General features: G+C 45.2%; 1 long non-coding RNA gene across 1 annotated transcript in view; it reads right to left on the minus strand.

The window, feature by feature from the left end:
* Positions 1–2,421: 2,421 nt before the first annotated feature.
* LOC118157879 overlaps positions 2,422–8,795 on the minus strand; it is an 11,201-nt gene continuing 4,827 nt past the window's right edge. The window contains exon 3 of the long non-coding RNA XR_004746735.1: positions 2,422–2,435. This is a non-coding gene — a long non-coding RNA (uncharacterized LOC118157879). The remainder of the gene's footprint in view (positions 2,436–8,795) is intronic.

An 8,795-nucleotide genomic window follows, 5' to 3' on the forward strand; every position in this document is an offset into this window, starting at 1 on the left:
ATACCCGGGAGAGCAAAGAATGCAGTACCTCTAAAAACTGATTTAAAGAAAAATGCTCCCAGGGTATGCCAAAAGCAATACCCACTAAAGGTGGAAGACAGAAGGGGAATGGAAGGAATAATCAATAACTTTCTCAAATATGGACTATTAGTAGAATATGAGTCAGAATATAATACTCATATATAAGAATATAACTTGAGAGCAGCCCTGCAGAGAAAGACTTGGGGGTCCTGCTGGACAAGAAGCTGTGCATGAGCCAGCAGTGCATGCTTGCAGACCAGAAGGCCAACTATGTCCTGGGCTGCCTTAAAAAAGGGGTGGCCAGCAGGGAGAGGGAGGTCCCGAGGAGGGCCACTAAGATGATCAGAGGGCTGAAGCACCTCTCCTATGCAGAAAGGTTGAGGGAACTGGGCTTGTTTAGCTTGGAGAAGAGAAGGCTCCGGGGAGACCTCATTGCGGCCTTCCAGTACTTGTAGGGAGTGTATAAACAGGAGGGGGAAGGCCTGTTTACATGTGTTGGTAATGATAGGACAAGGGGGAATGGTTTTAAACTAAGACAGGGGAGATTTAGGTTGGAAATTAGAATAAAGTTTTTCACTCAGAGGATGGTGAGGCACTGGAACGGGTCACCCAGGGAGGTTGTGGATGCCCCATCCCTGGAGGCATTCAAGACCAGGCTGGATGTGGCTCTGGGCAGCCTGCTCTAGTGGCCCCCCAGGGCTCAGTATTAGGTCCAGTTTGTGGCGAAATGACCACACGGACACCAGGGTTCTTTTAGGATCAGTAACTGCTACTACTTTATTGATGACATAACTTCAACTCTCTCTTACTGAGAGCATAAGTTCATCTATCTTATTGAGGACAGGCTCCCTTCTTATACCATTCGCCCCAGAGCAGTACTTTTCCACTAACTCTTCATTGGTCAACAACTTTGCCCAGCAACAGCAAACACCCAGCAACTTCCATGTCTTAAAGGCTGGAGAACAAGCAACCCGAGACAAAAAGGGGTCTCCTGAATCACCCTTCTTTATTCCCTCTAAACTCTTTACATTCCTGATAGCCTCATCATTAAGAATCCGATGTTATTACCAACCATGGGGCTTGCAACCCCCATGGCCACACTCCCACACCAGTTCTCTTTAATATCTTTATCGATGATCTGGATGAGGGGATCGAGTGCACCCTCAGTAAGTTTTCAGATGACACCAAGTTAGGTGCATGTGTCTATCTGCTCGAGGGTAGGAAGGCTCTGCAGGAGGATCTGGATAGGCTGGACGGATGGGCTGAGGCCAACGGTATGAAGTTCAACAAGGCCAAGTGCTGGGTCCTGCACCTGGGGCACAACAACCCCAAGCAGTGCTACAGGCTGGGAGATGAGTGGCTGAAAAGCTGCCTGTAAGAGAAGGACCTGGGAGTATTGGTTGATAGCCAGCTGAATATGAGCCAGCAGTGTGTGCGCAAGTGGCCAAGAAGGCCAGCAGCATCCTGGCTTGTATAAGAAACAGTGTGACTAGCAGGACTAGGGAAGTGATTGTCCCTCCGGTACTCGGCTCTGGTGAGGCCGCACCTCGAGTCCTGTGTTCACTTTTGGGCCCCTCACTACAAGAAGGACATCGAGGTGCTCGAGCGAGTCCAGAGAAGGGCAACAAAGCTGGTGAGGGGTCTGGAGAAACAGTTTTATGAGCATCAGCTGAGAGGGCTGGGGTTGTTCAGCCTGGAGAAGAGAAGGATCAGGGGCAACCTTATCACTCTCCATACCTTAAAGGAGGCTGTAGCAAGGTCATGCCCAGTGATCGGATGAGAGGGAGAGAGGGAATGGGCTCCCCCCCCCCCCCCCCCCCCCCCCCCCCCCCCCCCCGGGGGGTTGGTGTTAGGTTGGGTTGGTTATTAGGAAAACCTTCTTTACCAAAAGGGTTATTAGGCATTGGAATGGGTTGCCCAGGGAAGTGGTTGAGTCACCATCCCTGGAGGTCTTCAAAAGATGTTTAGATGTAGAGCTTAATGTTTTGTTTTTGTGAAAGACTTGTTAGCGTTAGGTCAGAGGATGAGATGATCTTGGAGGTCTCTTCCAACCTAGATGATTCTGTGATTCTGTAGGAGGGACCCCATGCCAGAGCAGAGGAGAGAGTGACCGTGAAGGAGCAGAGGAAATGAAGCACCATGGACTGACTGAAGCCCCCACTCCCGACTCCAAGCACCACTCAGGGCGGGGAGGAGGTGGAAGAGTGTGGATGGGGGAAGGTGCCCTCAGCTTGTTTCTTTGTTTCTCACTGCTCCAGCCCATCAGCAATAGGTAAGTACCCCGAATACTTTTTCATTCTGACCCTAAGTCTGTCATATGATTTCTGTTTTGCTGGTTGTCATTATTCCAGTTGGATAAGTGGATATTTCTGCTCTATAGGAATTACTCCCAGTTGGAGAGGGGGTCATTGGTTCTTTACTATTCTTACATAGATGCCCGCCTAATCATTCCCCTCCTGAACATTCTTCTCCAGTGAATAACATACTCAAGATTGACATCATTACCCCCCCAGGAATACAAATTAGGCCTTAGACACTGATCTGACTGTTCTGCTAGGCCTGTAGGCTCAATTATAGAGTTCATTTCCTTCTTAAAACTCCTAACCTCTCTGCTGGGAAGGTGAGGGGAGTTCACATAACCTATTTGTCCTTGTCTCACTGGAACCTCCCTAAGAGGATACACAGTTAGTGTTAGTTAGTAGTGTTAGTATCAGGGAAGGCGAAATTTTCAATATTTCTTCTAGATTGTTCTAATTATTGCCAGAGCCTAGAGTGCACTCCTTCTCTAGGGACAGTGTTAATTTCAGGCCCTGTCTCCCTTCCTGGAGCAGCTGCTGCTGCCACCGGTGCAATATTAGGATTATAGGAAGCATAACTTGACTCATTTTCTGAAAAAGGAGTCTTATTGTTTACATATAAATTTATAGTCTGAATTTTCATCAGACCCGTATTTTGGTCAAAATGCTGAAGTTCCTTTTATTGGCTCTTTAGGCCAGACAGTTACACAATATCTTACAATTGTTTTATTTTTTCCCTGTTTTTTTGGGGTTGTTTTTCCAATTCCTTATAATTCTTCCCAAAGGACTATCTTTAGGCACAATTCTGGGGTCTCCATCACCATTCTGCTGTTCCTTGGCGCCCTTATTCCCCATCTCTTCCTGAGGTGCTGCTGTGGACTTTACCGCCCATGGGGTACCACACGCCTGTATCTAAGATAAGGAGAGAGGTAGGTCATACTGCCAAACAATTTACTGTGCCCAGGGTACCATACACCTAAATGTTCCTAATTCCCCAAGACTCTCTTTCACTCTTCTATATTTCACTTTGTCTGTCTCCGGCCGCACCCTTCACAGGACCACGGAACTGCAGATTGGGACTCCACACTCGCTTCGCACTAAAAGTGCGTCTCATTCACACTCCACACAAAAGTCTCTCCAAACCCCCCAAGGCAATACATTAAAGCTTGCCTTACCTTGGTCAGTGCACGGAATTATTGGGTCTCTTTCAATAAATGTACCTGTACCTACTGTTCTCCCTTCTCCCTAGTCCTTCAGAGAACCTGTCTTCAGTTTAACAGTCTCGGTTCTTTGTCAGCCATCCCGAGACAACCCACCACCCCCAACAGGACTGCTGAAATCACGGGGGTGCACCTTCCCATCCGTAATGGCAAGAACTCTCCAGTAGGCGACAAGATCCTGGATGAGCCCCCAAACTGTGAGAAATACCTCAATAATTTTCTCAGACAGGGGCTTCTGTGAAGCTATTTTATTCATGATTGCAATGGCGGGCATCCATATATGTACAATTTGATTTAACCAACCATTAATTTCTCATTTTCCTTTTATTTTTCTTTCTTCTCTAGTGACTAGAGGGCCTATGGTTTTTTTTGTTTGTTTGTTTGTTTTTACTTATTTTGCACTGCTTGTCCTGTTTTTCCTAGCTATCCTCCTTTTGGGATAGTGGGACCTTCCCCTTATCTGCGTAACATACTCCCCACTGCTATGCTACTGTCATGCCTGCACTTCTGAATATGCATAGTGGAATTTTCCACTGCAAAAACACATTCTACTGTGAAAACACGACTTTGTTTCTCACAGTATGAACTAAAACTAGAAGTGAACTCCATCCTCTGAAAAATAAGCATTCAAGAAACAAAAATGCAAACCTAACATCAATATGACTAAGCTAGTAGAGTCAGGCATCTTCAGGTAGTAGAAAAAAGACTAAGTAGCAAGGTCTGGTATTTCTTCTTTACGTAAAATCCTGTTCCCAGAACAAAGGAAGAATAAAACATCAAAATAATATTTAATCACTCCGAGACCTCAAAAATCTGTTCAGACATGAACTGCTTAAATCCTTCTTCTCTAAGGTTTCCAGCAGGACCACACAAAAGAGCAGCAACTCCAGTCACGCAGTCTTAACTGAAATGAATAATTTCTCCCCACCATCCATACTTATTGCTATCAGAACCAATATTTAACCAACTCCTCACAGGGTGCTCCATCACTCTCACCGTGAAGAAGTTCTTTTGCATGTTGGTGCAGAACTTCCTGTGTTCCATTTTTTGACCATTTTAATACCTGCTTAATAACTTTGGTTATTGAGTTAGCACTGTGTCACAGAATTAGAATCACAGAACTGTAGGGGTTGGAAGGGACCTCGAAAGATCATCGGGTCCAACCCCCCTGCAAAGCAGGATCCTCAGAGCAGGCTGCCCAGGTAGGCGTCCAGACGTGTCAGTTTGGCAACCCAGGTAGGATACTCTCTGTTTGGCTGCGGGAGCCACTGAGATGTGGGACTCTCTAGGCATGCCCCGGGAAATTCTCGGAGGGACTCCTCACCTCATCTGGGTCACCATGGGGACAGACAATGACCATCTTTTGCAAAGGTATTCTTTTTGGAATTTTGTTTGATGGGTATACCGTTGTTTTGGAAGGTACCCATAAAGTGTGGAAGACGTTCTATGTTGGGTGCCGTACTACTAGTTATTGGGTGTGATTTAGTTGGTACGTTGTTTTAACTTTGTTTAGTTTTGGATTTGTTCTGGAACTTTGACTCTGAATGTGTTCTTGACATTGAATAATGGAAAACACTTAACGGATCATGATTTATGATGGGAACTTTGTTTAAATAAGTGACATTATTTACAGTAGTGATTTCTATTTTGTGTTGCTTGAGTGAGAAGTGTAAGGGGCCTCTTTGTGTGATTGCATGATTGTGCTGAGTGAGTGGGAAGCAGCATCGCTGAGAAGCAAGTGTGGAGTCCCGATCTGTGGTTCCACTATTCCGCAAGGAATATGGCCGGAGATGGACGAAGTGTAAGAGATTGAGAAAAGATATCATAATGAGAAGAACTTTGAGTACTATTAATAAAAAGACCCCTCTGGGTTGTATCTTGGCCCATTGGAAGGACGTTAGTGGGCTACGGAAGAAATGTTAATTGTAAGACCCTAACTAAATATTGTAACCAATGGTGGACTTAATAGAAAGAAGAAAAAAAATCAGGATCCAGACTGGGGAAACATTGATCTAATGTTGGGGGAGATGATGGAAACAGAAAAGCAGCTAATTCTTAAAACAGCCTGAGTTCATGTGCAAGCTCAGATTGCCAATGGGACCACTCAGGGAACTGTAGATGATTGCATTCCCCTGACCGACCCCACTGAGACCCTAATCATCCAGGAAATTATGAACAGTAATGTAAATACCGAAATCAGATTAAATTGGTAATTGAGAACGTGGTTCCAAAACCTATAAATCATTCAACCCTGTATAGTATTCAGCAAGGTCTGAAAGAAACCCCTGTGGAATTTTTGGCCCAACTTCGAAATGCAATGAGAAAATATACCAATCTGGACCTGGCTTTGGAAGATGAATGGAGGCAATTGGCGAGCCTTTTTCTAGGGCAATCTGCCTCTGATCTCAGAAAGAAATTACAAATTGGAGGGACTTGGAAGACCCAGAAAAGTTACTGAATGCAGCGTGTAAAATATTTAGTGTGAGATATGTTCATCTGATTCATGTCAATGTAGAGCAATGCTAGGGCCACATGATAGAATGTGACTCTTATATATCCTTGTATAACCACAAGATTGGAGAAATGGAGATGGTTAATGTATGTATATAGTTATTGTGTTTGGTGATCAATATATGTATATGGTTTTTACATTTGGTGGTTAATGTCTGTATATAGTTCTTGTGTTCTGCAATGGCCACCTGACAGGAACAGCCTGGACCAGTGTTGTTGCTAGGCAGAAGACTGGGGGGGGGGGGGGGAGCATGCATGTGGTCTGGGGTCGAGAAGGTTCGAGAAGATTCCAGAAGAAGAAGGCATGCTTGAATTAGGACACACCCACCAATGAATATGCATTAGTAGAGGAGATATAAGCCCGAAATGGGAACTGTGGGGTGTGCGTCTTGGTGGAGCAGAGACTCCCGGTGCACCCAGCGCTGTTTGCTTGCCTCTATTCGCTTAATAAATTAGAAACTTTAATTAGAATCCTATTTGGGACTCAATCATTTATCACAACTGGGGGGCTCGTCCGGGATGGTCTTGGTTCCCGAATTCTGACTTGATCTAGGGGGGGCGCCCCACCATTTGGTGGCTCCTAATCGAGTCAGGTCAGGACTAACGCCATCCTGAACCCGAATAAAGGCAAGCAAAGAATTTGATTTTTATAAGCTCCCTTGCCAGCTGCAGCGTTAGGTTTTGCCCGTAATTCTGCACACGAAGATCCGAACGAAGACGACAGTGTCGTGAGTATTTGAAGTGTGTACTGTTCAGTTGGGTGGGATTCGGTTGCCTGTGTGTGTAAGAGTGTGACTGAGACGGAATCTAGTTCCGAAGCGAGTGCAGAGGTCTTCTAACCGTGGTTCCAATCTCCTGCGAGGGACTTGGCCGGTGAAGGACCGAAGCGATTCCTATAGGTTTCGTGGGTGGATGATAGTTTATAAACCCCCTGCAAGACACTCTTGCTAGGCAACCAAGGGCTGTAGGAATTGCCACAGTAAAATTCCTAGATGGGTCAGACAAAATCGAAGACCCGGGACCAGAGAGAAGGGAGCAAATTACCAGATATACCACCAGAAAGTCCATTAGGGATAATGATTAAAAATTGGAATGATAGGGGCCCCAAAGAAGGAAAAAGCAAATTAAAATTGGTGCAGTACTGCATGATAGAATGGCCAAAGAAACCTCTAAGACCACATGTCTCCTGGCCTGTTTTTGGTTCCTTTGACGACTGGATTTGCCAGGCTTTGAATATATATGTCAATTCAAAAAAACCTTTTAGTCAGGAGGAGAGTGATTATGCAGAGTTATGGATTAGAACTTGACATCCTTTTCCAGCCCCAATATTTACACTAAAAACAGGTGAAAAGTTTAAGGAAAAAGAAGAAAGACAGCAAAAAGGAAAGGATGATGAATGGGAGCCATTGGATAATTTACCACCCCCATATCCTAACAATCTACCCTCGGCGACGGCTCCCCCTCCGGTGTCTGGTACCTCCACCAGTACCACCGTTGCCCCTGCCTCCACCACCAAAAGCACCGGAATTAGATCGACCTCCAGCTGCATGCACGAGAAGTAGGGCTGCCGTATCTGAGGGAGCTTCTCTGTATCCCTTACGAGAAGTACCCCTCGGAGGCAACCAGGGAGGCATCGGGTTTGTGGCAGTCCCATTAAACACTACAGATGTAAGAAATTTTAAGAAAGAAATGGGTACCTTATTAGATGACCCCCTAGGGGTATCTGAAAAGCTGGACCAATTCCTAGGTCCCAATACTTACACCTGGGAAGAAATACAGTCCATTTTAGGGATCTTATTTACGGCCGAGGAAAGGGGAATGATTAGGCAAGCTGGGATGAGAATGTGGGAAAGACAGAATCAGGCAGGACCCCCGGGAGATCAAAAATGGCCAAATGTGGACCCCCACTGGGATCATCAACAACCCCAAGGAAGGCAAAATATGAGGGATTTGAGAACATTAATCATACGGGGAATAAGGGAAGCGGTTCCTCAAGGGCAAAATATTAATAAAGCATTTAATGAGCAACAAGGAAAAGATGAATCTCCAACAGAATGGCTGGAGAGATTAAGGAAAAGCTTACAAATGTATTCTGGAATTGACCCAAATACAGTAGCAGGAACCGCGCTCCTTAGAACCCAGTTTGTAGCAAAATCCTGGGGGGATATAAGAAGGAATTTAGAGAAGCTGGAAGGCTGGCAAGAAAGGGGATTAGAAGAATTACTTAGGGAAGCACAGAAAGCATATGTTAGGAGAGAAGAGGAAAAACAAAAAGCAAAAGCCAAGGTCTTTGTAGCAGCAGTAAGAGAAAGTCAGAAAAGTAAGATTCCACCTGGAGAGAGCAGGGAAAAAGGAATAGAGAAAGCACCTAGGGGACAGCCTTATCGAGAGAGATTCACAGTTCCCGTGTGTTACTATTGCAATAAGAAGGGACATGTTCAGAGAAACTGTCGTAAGTGGGAGCAAGATGAGAAAATATTTAAAGAAGAATAGGGGTGTCAGGGGCTATATTTTCTGGGGACTTCAACATCAACAGAGCCCTTGATAAAACTGTTAATTGGTCCCCATAAAGAGGAATTTTTATTTTTAGTGGACACAGGGGGCCGAAAAATCTACTATTCAAAAACTTCCAAAGGGAATAGAAAAAGGGAAAAGTTACATATCAGTAGTAGGGGCAAAAGGAGAGCCTTTTAGAGTACTGTACTGGGTCTGGCTGGGATGTTAACTTTCCCTGCAGCAGCCCATA

Source organism: Oxyura jamaicensis (genome assembly GCF_011077185.1).
Source record: "Oxyura jamaicensis isolate SHBP4307 breed ruddy duck chromosome 13 unlocalized genomic scaffold, BPBGC_Ojam_1.0 oxy13_random_OJ72505, whole genome shotgun sequence".
NCBI classification, from domain to species: Eukaryota; Metazoa; Chordata; class Aves; order Anseriformes; family Anatidae; genus Oxyura; species Oxyura jamaicensis.